This window comes from Anabrus simplex, chromosome 4, assembly GCF_040414725.1.
Source record: "Anabrus simplex isolate iqAnaSimp1 chromosome 4, ASM4041472v1, whole genome shotgun sequence".
NCBI classification, from domain to species: domain Eukaryota; kingdom Metazoa; phylum Arthropoda; class Insecta; order Orthoptera; family Tettigoniidae; genus Anabrus; species Anabrus simplex.
This window is the reverse complement of record NC_090268.1, coordinates 52,267,122-52,282,472: the sequence shown is the minus strand read 5'-3', so window position 1 is coordinate 52,282,472 and position 15,351 is coordinate 52,267,122.

Genomic DNA, 15,351 nt, shown 5'->3' with positions numbered 1-15,351 from the left:
GCCTGCTACCGTAACTGGCCGGTGTTGCATAATGAGGGCATCCACCTGCTAGACAATGTCATCGGCAATGCGGCGTGGCGTTCCAGACCGTGCACTATCGGCCAACGAGATCCATCCTTCCCTGAATCGCTTGTGCCACGCTTTGACACTTTCAGCGGACATGCAGTGTTCTCCGTACACGTGTGGCGTTCTTCGATGAACTTTCGTTTCCTTCACTCTTTCTGCTATCAGGAAACTCTCTACACCGTGTTGCTCTTCTTTTGAAGCCTCAATTTCAGTGTTGTCAGCATGACTTTCGTCACGTGGTGTGGCAACAATCTCCCTCGAGCGGCGAGTTTAGGACCTCAGCGCTCTTATAGGGACCGTACCTTCTTCCGTAGGCAATTGCATTACGGTTTCGTTTTATAGCCTCTGGCTCGTTTCTTTTTGAATGGCCTCATATATGCATATCTTACTGAATATACTCAATGTCCACTGTGTCCATCCATCATGAAATCTTTCAAGGCACACACTTGATGTAGCAAAGTTTAATCTAAATCTGTGTGATATTGTGTAATTTTAACTATTGACACAAGAATGAATTGAAAATCCTCAGCCTGCTCCAGTCATTCGACCGGGTCAGGAATGGAGTGAATGAAGCCCCATCTAGTGGCGAAGGTAGGAATTGTGCCGGCTACCGAAGCCTGTCACACTCCTTTGGGGTTATAATTAATGGCTAATAGATGAAATTAAATGATATTAGAAAGTGTCACTGGAATGAAATATGACAGGGAAAACTGGAGTACCAGGAGGAAAAGCTGCCCCATGTTTGCTTTTTTCAGCAGAAACCTCATATGGAGCGACCGGGATTTGAACCATGAAACCCAGCGGAGAGAGGTCGGCACGCTGCCGCCTGAGCTACAAAGTGTCTGTGACAGCGGAATAATAAACTAAAGTAGGATACTTGTGTATCATGAATAGGCCAGTCCTTAGATTAATTCAGATTAACAATGCATATTTTAGGAGAAATTAAAATATTACGTTGTAACACACACATACCACTGTCCATAGCTCAAAAGTATAATATTAGGTTTCATATTTTAATTGTTATTGTAAATTATTTATAACATTAGAAATAAGAAATGGAAATGTTCTGTCAGTGGGCAGAAATGCCACTTGAACAATAAGTCAAATAAATAAATAAATAAATAAATAAATAAATAAATAAATAAATAAATAAATAAATAAATAAATAAATAAATAAATAAATAAATAAATAAATAAATAAAATTAAAAATGTATTTTGGCCACTTAATACGAAGAACCTCTGTGGACTTGGTTGAATGGTTGAACTGTTCATTAATATTAACGGTATACGTAACATGATTCATTTAATTGGTACAGTCATTGCAATTTATTCAGCAAAGCTTACGGATTCGGTATCGTAAGTGTAATATTAAAATGCAGTGAAAACGACGCATGAAAGCAATTCTGACTCCTAAGTCTCTACAATGTTCACGGCACCACCAATGCTGCTGATCTCCCCTCGTCGTCGTATACCCTGCCTCCCCTTTTAACTTCCGTTCAGACCGGCAATCCCATCACAGAACGCCGAAATCAATTTCCTTTGGATTCAACTTGAAGTGCCTTGCCTCCAAGAAGCAATATACACACTCACTCACAGGAGGAGCTAGCTCTGTCCACACATGATATGAAGTGTGAGGATGCCCTCCGGTTAGTTTACACATCTATGCGCATAGGTCCACAGGATTGGAAAAATATTTAATATTTACAGTCCAATTGCGAATTTCTTATCAATGACTTTACCAGGCAAGCTGAGCAGTACTTATCGATATAATGTCCTACGTGACATATTTGTTACGCTGATTATAGGAACTTACAGGAAGCTTACGTCATGGGCTGTTTCATTGCTATTCAGTCAGAAGCATTTTTATAAAATTATAAACGGCCTCAGGTGGAAACATATTAACTTCACACTTAGGCGATTCCCACCATTTTTTTTATGTTAGCTGATAACTTCATGTGAAAGAAAAGGGGAGTATTTCTACTCTGGGATTGAAAGATTTCTTTTTCATGAAGTTTTAAACATTCACTATCGATGAAATTAAATTATGGTTTCCTGCTAGGAAATTAATTTTTGCTATTAAGGCCATAGGCAGGTATTTATAAAAGTGGAGGCACATGCTTCCGCTTGTGAACCATCACTTAAATGTCCCACATAGGAGGCTTTTAGTGGCATCTCAATGACGCACTACCCGATAGCGTCTTGGAAAGTTGTAGCAATCCAACTGGTGAGCCCACTGCTGCACCGGGCCACAATTTCACGTTTGAAAAGGCTTAAAAACCTTAAATGTTTTAAACGTTAGAAATCGATGAAACTAAATCACGGTTTCCTTTAGAGAAATTAATTTTTAATATATCCCTAATAGTACCATTATAATGGGTCCGTTATTGGACATTATAAATTTTCAGGCTAACTAATTGATGTTGACAGCGTTTCGTCCCAGCGTGTTAATTTGGGCTCATCAGTTGGTAATAGCACACCCACGCACTAGCCATGCGTCTTCGAAGTGTGCTATTTACCAAATGATGTGCCTAAATTAGCACACTGGGGCGAAACGCTAGCAACAGGAATGAGTTAGCCTGAAAACGTACTCGTATCATGTCCAATAACGGACCCATTATTTTCTTCTTCCTTGTTCTTCTTCTTCTTCTACTACAGCTTTTCCCACACCTGTTGGGTCGCGAGTGCGAACTGTGCCGCACATGTGGATGTGGCCCTGTTTTACGGCAGGATGCCCTTCCTGACGCCAACCCTATATGGACGGACGTAATCACTATTGCGTGTTTCTGTGGTGGTTGGTAGTGTCCTGTGTTGTATAAATATGAAGAGGAAAGTGTTTGGACAGACACAAACACCCAGTCCCCGTGCCAGAAGAATTAATCAGAGGCAATTAAAATCACCGACCCGATTGGGAATCGAACTCAGGACTCTCTGAACTGAAGGCCCAACGCTGATCATTCAGCCAATGAGTCGGACAACGGACCCATTACATTGGTATTATAAATTTACTCATTCGGAACAAATAGTTCAGGTTCCCCAAGGAAATCTCTACCCATATCACCCGATAGCCTGGCAAGCTTCAACTTTTGCAAAAGAGACTAGGATTCTCATACTGCATTGGCACTGCCGGTACCTTCAAATAGCCTACGCAGTGGCCTCCACGGTATGCACTAGCCATGCGTCTTGGTAGGCGTACTATTTACCAACTGATGAGCCCGAATTAGCACTCTGGGATTAAAACTGGCATTAGCAATGAGTTGGTATAAAAATTTATAATGTCCAATAACGGACCTATTATTTTGGTATTATCAATTTACTCGTTCGGGACAAATAATTCAGGTTCCCTAAGGATGTAGATTCAGTAGTCTGTCATATTCTTCGATATTTATGGTAATTACATTTAAACCATTTTTCAGTTGAGTGGCTCAGTGGAAGAACAACCCATCCCAACCTTCATTAGATGTTTAGTTCTATGCGGTATAAGCTTCTTAGCACCACCTTCTAGCAAACGTTTGTAGCATATACAGTAGTTGTATTTTTACTCCTTACATAGTGGCAGCGGATTTCTTTGATAGAGAACTTTTCAATGTTGTTGTGCGCGAATGGAACAACTTCCCACCTCAACTCCAGTCACGTGGCTGTCCACCGCCCGCTGGATTACGTAACGCAGCGCTGCGTAAAGCGTATTTCAGAAACTACAGAGTTTGTTTCGAACTGTAAAGATCTTGATAAAGAGCCAGTTGAGGGTCATGTCTTCCGTGACATATTGTAACCGTTCATCGAGCAAAATCACAACAAAGGGGTTCGGACAACTTTTGTATGTACGCCCTAGCATTAATCAAGGGAGATACAATGAGAATCAACCCGTAGGTGTAAAGGTTCTCTTAGGCACCGGTTACAGTCCATAATAATCATCATCACCGTGCTGACGTTATCAGTTTGGTATCTTGTTATATGAGGTTGAGTAAAAGATCATAGTTCATAAATAATAACACATAGCATCTGTTTCAATTGGAAGGGTGTTCCAATTTAATGATAGGCCTACCAAGTCATCATTGAAAAATTAACAATAAAAAGTACCACAACATGGGCGGACAATTAGCAAGATGCTGAATATGACAAATGGTATACTTTATAAATTTAAATTCTCATGTTCGTTATGGTTTTTCCGCTCACGTGGCGGCTAGGATAAGATCCTGCCATTAACAATGACGGCTGGCTCATCTACTATCAAAAGGTAAACGCATACAAGTCCAGCCAATATCTGAATGAAGGTTGATCAATGAACTACAACTAGTAATGTAAAATATTGTTGAAGACTTAAATATGAATTTAACGGTGCAATTATTTTAGTTCATTTATTTCATCCACTACAATATAAAAACTCCTGTTCATATCTATTCTGGGCAAAAACTTTGTCCTTCAGTATTCCACTGAAAATAACGTTTACAATAGTCGCGTAAATCTGAACCGAAACAAGGATCACAACACACGTAAGATTAGACTCTGCAGCTAACCGCCGAAATTTTAAGCAGAGGAATAAAACAATTATTGTATCCTCCAGCTGCTGCACCCTAGAGAAAAATGGGTATTCAAAACCACACAATACCACAATGAACAATCATGAATTGAAATCATCAAGTCATCATAACAACATCTAAATTCGTACACGGTCTCTTCTCCGGGTTGCTGGCATTTCTTGCCAAAATATACAAAATGCATGCACAAATACTTCGGCTGCTCTAAGGAAAACAAATAAATTGTGCATTGGTTAACATGTCCCTAAACTTGCTCTTATTCAGAATGCAGCTTATATATCTTATTGGAATAGCATTATGTTCGAAAACCTTCGCACTGTTTATGTCTGTTATCATTCATAGAAGACCTGTCCCATTCTTATGTATCACATAAATATCAAGGATAATTATACACATGTTCATTTAGAAGATTATTCAGAGAATAGTACCCTTACAGTACAATCGTATCACCATATTGGCCTGTCTATTTCGCAATATCATGCTTGGGATTCGCATGACGAGCAGCTCTTCCACCGTATTCAAATATCAACATTGTGGCATTCATCGAAGGTCGTATTACATTATACGTAATACATATTCCCCAAGAAATAACAAAACACTACAGTTGTGCACGACATGATAATAAATCATATCGACGATCCTACCATTCAACAAACTCTGCATAATCTCATATGCGCAGCATACATATTTAAACATTTCAAGTAAATATACAGGCGCATAACTGCTGAAGAAAATGCTTCCATTTATAAAACTCTATTATTCAAATACATACTGCCTAGTGAATATTTCTCTAATTAGGATTCGGCCAGGCCATAGGAGATATTCGGCTTGTAAAGGAAAACTTCTTAACCTCCACAATATAATAAATGCGTTCCGAAATATTACCAATAATATTTGACTCGTGAGGAAATTGTCAAGATAAATTCACTGGGAAAACCGAATCACTGAGGCGATGGGCTAGATCACAATGAAATTCCCATAGATTACAACCCATAAAGTATATATTTGAAGTTCAGATGAAACCGGCACAACATTCATTTAAACCCCAATCATATTATTATTCAGCAGATACAGTGCGCCTGACAAAATGATAAAACACACACATATATATATAGATGACACTGCGGCGTCACTCAAGTTGCAATACGTATAAAATATAATTAGGGCCCGGATGTTTATGCAGTAATAGGTTAGAATGCAAATTTACTGAAGCGAGTAATACGCTGAGTCTACCCGCACGACGATAATGCTATGAGGTTTGCGTAAACATCAGGGGTTCGTCCGATTAGAACGCCTAGAATTTATGTAACTCCCACTATATTGCGATAGAGCGGGCTAGTCGACATTTCCTACTAACAAAATTATTTAGTAACAAAATTATTTAGTAGGATATGTCGACTAGCCCACTTTAACTTAATGTAGTGGGAGTAACATAAATTCTAGGGGTTCTAATGGACCGAAACCCTAATGTTTATGCAAACCTCATAGCATTACCGTCGTGCGGGTAGACTCAATTTGTTATTCGCTTCAGTAAGTTTGCATTCTAACCTGTTATTGCATAAATATCCGGGCCCTAATTATAATCATGAATGTAAAGAGAGAAAATCTAGCTACACAATGTACAATGTATTGGAACAGATAAAGGACAAAATTTTGTACTAATATTGGCTGGTAAATTCCTGAAGATATGACTTGTACACCCTATCCTCTGGACATTATGCCATTCCCTCATCCAGGTGTTACTTGGATATCACCGCATTTTGCAGGCCTGCGGGGACTCCATCCCGGCTTAGGCCTGCACATTGATATTGGTTAACACTTCAATAAGACGATCCTTCCTCCTTTCCTCCATGCAGCTTGTGCAGTCAAATCTTAATACAATGTTATAGCTAAATAAATGCAACAATATTCTGCTACAACACTCGCCTTTCTTTTTTAGGGAAATAAAATTTCACACGGAATGTTTTCTTCGCTTATACAATCAAATCACAAATTCATCCAGCACGGCAACTAGATATTTCCATTTCTTGAAAACGATGCTCATTCGTTCCTTTTAGCATATCCCATTTTATTGATAAGAATGGTGTGGATGTGGGAGTTTCTGACTGTGAGTAAATCCTCGCAACTTGACCTTTCTTCATGGCACATCAGAGAGTCGAGTAAGATTTCTCTTTGAAATAAGGCGATTTCACGAGCTACAATGCGCTATTGAAAATAGAATGCACCCAATAATTTATATCCCTTTGCTCTTCAATCCTATTTTAATCAGTTCTCCCTGAAAGAGCTGTCAATCAGTTGTAGATGTCCATAAATAAAATGCAAGTCGACGGTAATCCTGACATGTGTAATTCCCACTATTTAAACCAGTCCATAGACTGCGTTATAGAAACGTTAATAGGAAAGGAACATTTCGCAATAGTACTCTGTTCATTTTATTGTCAAATATGGTCATCTTTACTCAACATTAGTTCACGTCACTTCAAAATATTGAAATTCAGGACACTAATTTATTGGGTACCATGGGGTTCTGAGTTTGTAAATTTTCAAAAATCATATATTAACTTTCAAATGAGCGAGTTGCTCCATGTTATCGAGATATATAAAAACAAAAATTGACTGGATACATGCCTTCTATGATTTCAACTGACTTCTATGTTATCATGAACTTCAAAAATTCCCTCATGTTTGGCTCAAAATAAGTTGAAAGGTTATAATATTAAATACAGAATATAACATTGGGTTTAAATTGCTCTCTACAGAAAAATGTATGGTGGGTGACGAAGCACAGCTAATGGACACTGTACCACTTGAGTTCGTAGACTTAATAATAACAATAATAATGAAATAACAAAGTAGAAAAATACGAAATTAAAACCAAATTAACGCCATGTTCGAAATGCGAAAACTTTAACTTACAGGTCTACCAAACGGCAACTACGGAAGAATGTGGAAAGGTGGAAGGAACCCTAACGAGGTCATGGGAACGTATGGCATTGTGGGGAAAGAGAGGCACACATCAATCACCCTCGAAACAATATATTAACAAATACCAAATAGAAAAATAAGGAACAACAAATGACGTAGAAAGTAAAACTTAAGAACACTGAACTGAAGATCATACTGACGTGAAAAACATTTACATAAAATGATTAAATTCGAACAAATTAAATACTCAAGCTCTTCGGATAGTAGGATGTACAAAACCTTAACACGGAGGTTGATGCTGGATTACAGGAGGCGAACACAGAGAGCAGATGAATTTACGTTAATTACAATTTACATAGATTACAAAATTCAGAACAAGAAAAGAGAATTACCTCCGAAAACAAAGATGCTATGGCTGTCTGTCGAGGCACAGTCATTCAGAAAACCGAAATTGGTGAATGTGAAAATGTAGGGGGAAAACTCCGATACGCAAAACAAAATTTTACATTACCATGGAAAGTTAGCTTAAATGAGAAAAGGCCGAAACGTTAGAAAGAATTTAAATTAAATCAAACACAAGCATTTTTCTTTTGAAAGTTGCTTTACGTCGCGCCGACACAAGAAAGGTTTAGAAGTGGGAAGGAAGCGGCCGTGGCCTTATTTAAGGCATAGCTTCAGCATTTGAGTGGTGTGAAAATGAGAAACCAAGGAAAACCATCTTCAGGGCTTCCTACAGTGAGGCTCGAACCCACTATCTTCAGAAACTGGATACTGGCCGCACGTGAGCAACTGCAGCTATCGAGCTTGGTAAGCACAAGAATATAGCGCTTACCATGAGGTCGGTGTCCACATGGTGAAACCGACCCGAGGCATTTCCGCTCGCTAAGCTGCTCAAAAGCGAAAGACACAGGAAACAAACTGGGCTCTGGCCAAGTCGCCAGAGGCCGGAAATGGGGCAATCAGGAGATAACCAATTAGGGCAATGGGAGTACACTCACGGCTCTCACATTCACCGATAGAAAAGATAGTTATTCCGACCAATAAAAATACACTTCCTTACATCACCAAAGTTCTACAGAGTTCGACATATAGAATTTTTGTAATTAAAGTCCACACGTGGCACTGCAAGCTGCCTCAAAGTTTATGCCCTTCAATCATTAAAACACGCGATTACACAACACAACATTCAGAATTTCTTCACAACTTCAATAATCAAAATGTTATACAGTTAATAGATTTTCCTAGTTTTCCTAAAATAATATCTCCAAGTTACATAAAAAATTCTCTTCGAAGGAGGTATATTTATATAACACAAAAAAGTGATTTTGCACTCAGCTAATTTTGCAGTTCAAAAGGTCCAATTAAACAATAAATGAATACTTTCATCATCATCATCTGTTTACCCTCCAGGTTCGGTTTTTCCCTCGGACTTAGCGAGGGATCCCACCTCTACCGCCTCAAGGGCAGTGTCCTGGAGCTTCAGACTCTTGGTCGGGGGATACAACTGGGGAGTATGACCAGTACTTCGCCCAGGCGGCCTCACCTGCTATGCTGAACAGGGGCCTTGTGGGGGGATGGGAAGATTGGATGGGACAGGCAAGGAAGAGGGAAGGAAGCGGCCGTGGCCTTAAGTTAGGTACCATCCCGGCATTCGCCTGGAGGAGAAGTGGGAAACCACGGAAAACCACTTCCAGGATGGCTGAGGTGGGAATCGAACCCACCTCTACGCAGTTGACCTCCCGAGGCTGAGTGGACCCCGTTCCAGCCCACGTACCACTTTTCAAATTTTCGTGGCAGAGCCGGGAATCGAACCCGGGCCTCCGGGGGTGGCAGCTAATCACGCTAACCACTACACCACAGAGGCGGACTAATGAATACTTTACAAAACCAAATTGCGATTTTGATCTTGGATGTCCCACCACAGGTGACAGATAGTAAATCGCCAGAGTGTGAACTTCATCTTCAGAAATCTGAGGCTGCATACGAGTCTCTAAACAGAGACAAAACAGATTGCAAAATAACAGACAAAGATACTTTCGCGATCACCATGTACTGGCAACAGGCACTTCCAACTCCACACTTATCCCTTGAATGTGTGATTTATCTGTGACCTACAATTTTGGGATTCACATTTACAACAATGGTGATGCAATTATGTGTGTTTGTTGCTTCAACAGGAGCTGATGTGATAACCAGCTCTTTATTGAAAGCCATTCCTTTGATTTAAGAAGGTGAAAAGTGAAACTAATAGTGTACAAGGATTCTTGGACGAGAATTTCACAAAAATGTCATTATGGATGTACACAACCGATTGCGGTTGCTTCAGAGAAATTAAGCATATATTTCTCGTGCCAGATCATACATTCCTTCCTTGCGAAGCTGACTTTGGTGTCATAGAAAAACTTAAGAGGGAAATAAAAGTGGTTTTCACTCCTGGACAGTGGGTTGATTTGTAATGAAGAGTCATGTGAAGGAACCTTTCAAAGTTACTGTCATGAAGACTGAATATTTTAAAGATATTTCAAACTTAAACACGATGTTCACCAAACGAAATGGGACTGTGGACAAGGACAAAGTTAATATGAATTCGATATATCGATTCGTGAAGGGCAATTACAAGGAACATGTGAAATACGCTTTCATTGACATAGCTGGGGAGGAGAAGATAAGCCTGCAAAGAGAAAATGAAAGTATCCTGTTCTAGATGCAGCGTTGCCTACGAAATATCCTAAAGGTGGATGATAAAGAAGGCAATATAATGACATCATAACTCTAATGAAACTGGTTCCTCCTGTGTACCAAGCATTTTACAGTAACTTTCAATCAGATTCCTATGACATTCGTGGTCCATATGTTGAAGCATAGCTCGCTACGATGTTCTTTAAGCCTCGGCAATATGCTTTCCCGGGCCGCCTCTGTGGTGTAGTGTTTAGCGTGATTAGCTGCCACCCCCGGAGTTCCGGGTTCGATTCCCGGCTCTGCCACGAAATTTGAAAAGTGGTACGAGGGCTGGAACGGGGTCCACTCAGCCTCGGGAGGTCAAATGAGTAGAGGTGGGTTCGATTCCCACCTCAGCCATCCTGGAAGTGGTTTTCCGTGGTTTCCCACTTCTCCTCCAGGCGAATGCCGGGATGGTACCTATCTTAAGGCCACGGCCGCTTCCTTCCCTCTTCCTTGCCTATCCCTTCCAATCTTCCCATCCCCCCACAAGGCCCCTGTTCAGCATAGCAGGTGAGGCCGCCTGGGCGAGGTACTGGTCATACTCCCCAGTTGTATCCCCCGACCAAGAGTCTGAAGCCCCAGGACACTGCCCTTGAGGCGGTAGAGGTGGGATCCCTCGCTAAGTCCGAGGGAAAAACCGAACCTGGAGGGTAAACAGATGATGATGATGATGATGATGATGAATATGCTTTCCCACTTATTATATGTAGTAGTTGCAGATTTCTCCGTTTGGCGCTGAACACTGACGTCAGCATGTCTTGACTCGAAGCAGCAACATCACACACGCAGAACTTTGCGGCTTAGGGATTGGTTATTTAAGTATTTCAGTTTCTCGAACACTTCAGTTGTTTCTGAAGCTATACGTATCAAAATAACTGGATGAAGCTCTTGCAGATCAGTTCATTTAGTAAAGTGGAAATGCATTTCACTTTCAGTGCACACGGCGAAGTTACTAAATTTCAAAGCAGGTAGTAAACATTTCTTCAAGTTCTTCCTGTTACGTAGATATGTTTTTGGTAACATAGAGATAACACTTTACAGAACAAGTTGGCCTTGCGGTTAGGTTCGCGCAGCTGTGAGCTTATACTCGGGAGATAGAGGGTTCGGGTTCGATCCCCACTGCCGGCAGCCCTGAAGATGTTTTTCCGTGGTTTCCCATTTTCACACCAGGAAATGCTGGGGCTGTTCCTTAATTAAGATCATTGCCGCTTTCTTCTCACTCCTTGACCTTTCGTATCCCATCGTCGCCATAATTCAAAGCAGCTACACGTCAGTAAGAAAACCAGCCATGATGTAAACATGAGCACGTGTTCATTTTTACGTTTATTGGTTGACGCTATCGAACAACGCCTGCGTGGAGACATCAACATATTTCATTAACAGAACAATGTTTAAAATATAATTTACCGAGCTCGATAGCTGCAGTCGCTTAAGTGCGGCCAGTGTCCAGTATTCGGGAGATAGTAGGTTCGAACCCCACTGTCGGCAGCCCTGAAAGTGGTTTTCCGTGCTTTCCCATTTTCACACCAGGCAAATGCTGGGGCTGTACCTTAATTAAGGCCACGGCCGCTTCCTTCCCACTCCTAGCCTTACCCCGTCCCATCGTTGCCATAAGACCTCTCTGTGTCGGTGCGACGTAAAGCAACTAGCAAAAAAAGAAAGCAATATATATATAATTTTTCAAATGATTTCATGCAGAATAATATACACGAACTCATTCATTCTCATTAAAATAAACATGCAATTCAATCTGAATAATGCCGGAGACCCATGCCATCATGCTCGACTCGCCATGTTGAATCTCTAGCCGCTATGACATCGTCCTTCGCGAAGGCTCGATGTAAACCTTACCTCCATTCACCTCCATAGAGTTCGAGTGAAGCGAGGTAAACGGATACGTTGTGCGCAATAATAAAACTCGAAGAAGTCAGAAAATTAACGAGACCCTGGTGAGTGTAACAGTTGTCAGTAGCGGCGATTGGGAATTACAAGTCTGGGCGGGGGTTACAGGCAACAAAAAGTGCCCAGGTTTGCGAAGGGGATTATATAGGCCTACACATCAAAACATAAATTTAAAAAAATTAAAAGACTACAAAATTGTAAGTTTTCTGATATTCTCTGAGCAAGTTTCGACAGAGAGGTAAGGGTTGAGAGTTGTTGTGTTTTTTTTTTTTTTTTTGCTAGTTGTTTGACGTCGCACCGACACAGATAGGTCTTACGGCGACGATGGGATAGGAAATGGCTAGGAGTTGGAAGGAATCGGCCGTGGCCTTAATTAAGGTACAGTCCCAGCATTTGCCTGGTGTGAAAATGGGAAAGCACGGAAAACCACTTTCAGGGCTGCCGACAGTGGGGTTCGAACCTACTATCTCCCGAATACTGGATTCTGACCGCACTTAAGCGACTGCAGGTTGAGAGTTTACCAAATTAAGTGCTGTATTAATAGTTTCTTGAGATTTTGATTATATACTTACTCCGTGATTATACAATTAAGAATCATTTAGTATTTGACTACAGTCTAAGAAACTGACAGACACTAAAGAGACTGCCAGACTGACGAATACGCGCGGCAAACGGGTGAATCATACCTCAGTGTCCACGTCCTTGGCAAAAAATATACCCCTGGTACCCTTCTTTACAGTGCATGGTATACGCTGCTGCACGAATCTTCGCTACTTGCTGTGGTGCTGTGCAGATCGCTTATCCGCGACGAACGATTTTTTGTGGGTATTCCCGCTAATAATTTTGTTAATAAGAAAATACTGCAAATTAAACGAAAGGATTACCTGATAAGACAACAGGGCTGCTTTTTAATAATTCCCAGTATCAGCTGGCTAAAGTGGTATAAAAATGTCTGGTTCTCTCCACAAAGTAGGGGATGACTGCACCTTACCCCATTCCCTAATCGCCACTACTGACAGCTGTAATGTGCCGTGTCTTTTATCACATGCTAACAGAAGAGCTGAGATTATGGGAATCAGACAGCCTATGCGATATGACTGTCGATCGCCCTGTTATTAATCCGAATGTTACGAAAAGGAGTGAGAAAGAGGGAGGAATCCGAGTTGGAAGGAGTTCGTCCTTTATCAGATTCTAATTAGGCAAACTGTTTAGTTTTAAACTGTCTTTCATATTGCCTTTCAAAAACTATATTTCCCTTCTAGAATTTAATTGAAATATTAAATATCAAAAGTGTGGGTTGTTCCCGGCATGTTGCTGTTAATAATGTATTACGTATTTACATTTTGGGCATAACCTCAAATTCATCAACCTCCCGTAATTTATTTTTCGTTCGTTCGTAATTTGTTTACCGTCCAGCGTCGGTTCTTCCCTCGGACTCAGCGAGGGATCCCACCTCTACCGCCTCAAGGACAGTGTCCTGGAGATTCAGACTTTGGGTCCAGGATACAACTGAGGAGAATGACCAGTACCTCGTCCAGGCGGCCTCACCTGCTATGCTGAAAGGGGCATTGTGGAGGAATGGGAAGAGTGGATGGGGCAGACAAGGAAGAGGGAAGGAAGCGGCCGTGGCCTTAAGTTAGGTACCATCCCGGCATTTGCCTGGAGGAGAAGTGGAAAACCACGGAAAACCACCTCCAGGATGGCTGAGGTGGGAATCGAATCCACCTCTACTCAGTTGACCTCCCGAGGCTGAGTGGACCCCGTTTCAGCCCTCGTACCACTTTCCAAATTTCGTGGCAGAGCCGGGAATCGAACTCGGACCTCCAGGGGTGGCAGCTAATCACGCTAATCACTACACCACAGAGGCGGACAGTAAATATAATTTGCTTCTTATCCGTAATATCATCATTACATTTCATGGACATGTTGATATCAGGGGCATTCAGCAACAGTCTGAGGTAATCGCGGCAATCTGGCAAGGTAATTAACTAATGACAGTTCAAGACAACCCCCACGTGGCTTCTGCCATGTGCTCGGACCGGGCGAGTTTGCCGTGCGGTCAGGGGCGCGCGGCTGTGAGCTTGTATCCGGGAGATGGTGGGTTTGAATCACACTGTCGGCAGCCCTGAAGATGGTTTTCGGTAGTTTCCCATTTTCACACCAGGAAAATGCTGGGTTGTACCTTAATTAAGGCCACGGCCTCCTCCTTCCAACTCCCAGATCTTTCCTATCCCGTCGTCTACATAAGACCTATCTGTGTCGGTGCGACGTAAAGCCACTAGCATATGCTCGGAAGTAGCCTGGTCATTCTCCAATCAACGTGAAGACCTCGGATGGATACATGATATTCGTTGTTTACATCAGTTTCGGATCTCTCGATGACGGAAGAATAGGAGAAAATATTTCCTTAGCCCGTTTGGCGTTCATTTTTACAATTTTTTTTAGGAAGAACGTATTTCCTACTCAAAATCTTTCAATGTATATGTGGCCTGAAGCTCGTACAGATTTCTAATGTGTGCTCCTGTTATATCATCCTGTCCATCAAACATAGTTCTTTCGGGCAACTGCGACCTTAGATTCTTACGGGTCAAAGGATTCCTTGGATGTATTCTACGCCCCCGTCTGCAGGGAAAACATGACCTGAATGCATACATGATATAGGTACAAGACGCCTAGTCAACACTCCACAATAAGTAATGTAATCAATTATTTCTTGAATGTCGAACACAAATGGTTCTTACAATACTTACATGCGATTTTATAACGTGAAATATATCTGAGTTTGAACTGAAAAAAAAAATCTGTCTATCCCCGATTTACAATTTAAGTCTTTATGACATTTTACATTAGCCGAAAGAAAGTTTACATTTTAGAAAACAGGAGGTTACATAGTTAAAAATTAGAAACTTCCCCTCGTGTAAGTCTGCGGAGGTAGCTACAGAGATATAGAACTGGTGGCCATTACCTTGGCTGGTAACTGCCTGGCGAAGAATGAGACGCTCCGCCTCCTGTCTTAACACACACACCCTTATATACCCGAGGGGGTGGTTCGAGAAGGTTCTGGACTAAATCCGGTCACACCCTCTCATTTTTAATTGGCAAATTCAAAATGTACAAGAAGCCTATTACTGGCTGAAAAATAATTACAGAAAATTCCTGATTGGCTAGATTCAAAAGCTGGCGGAATGAGAAAGAAGTGTT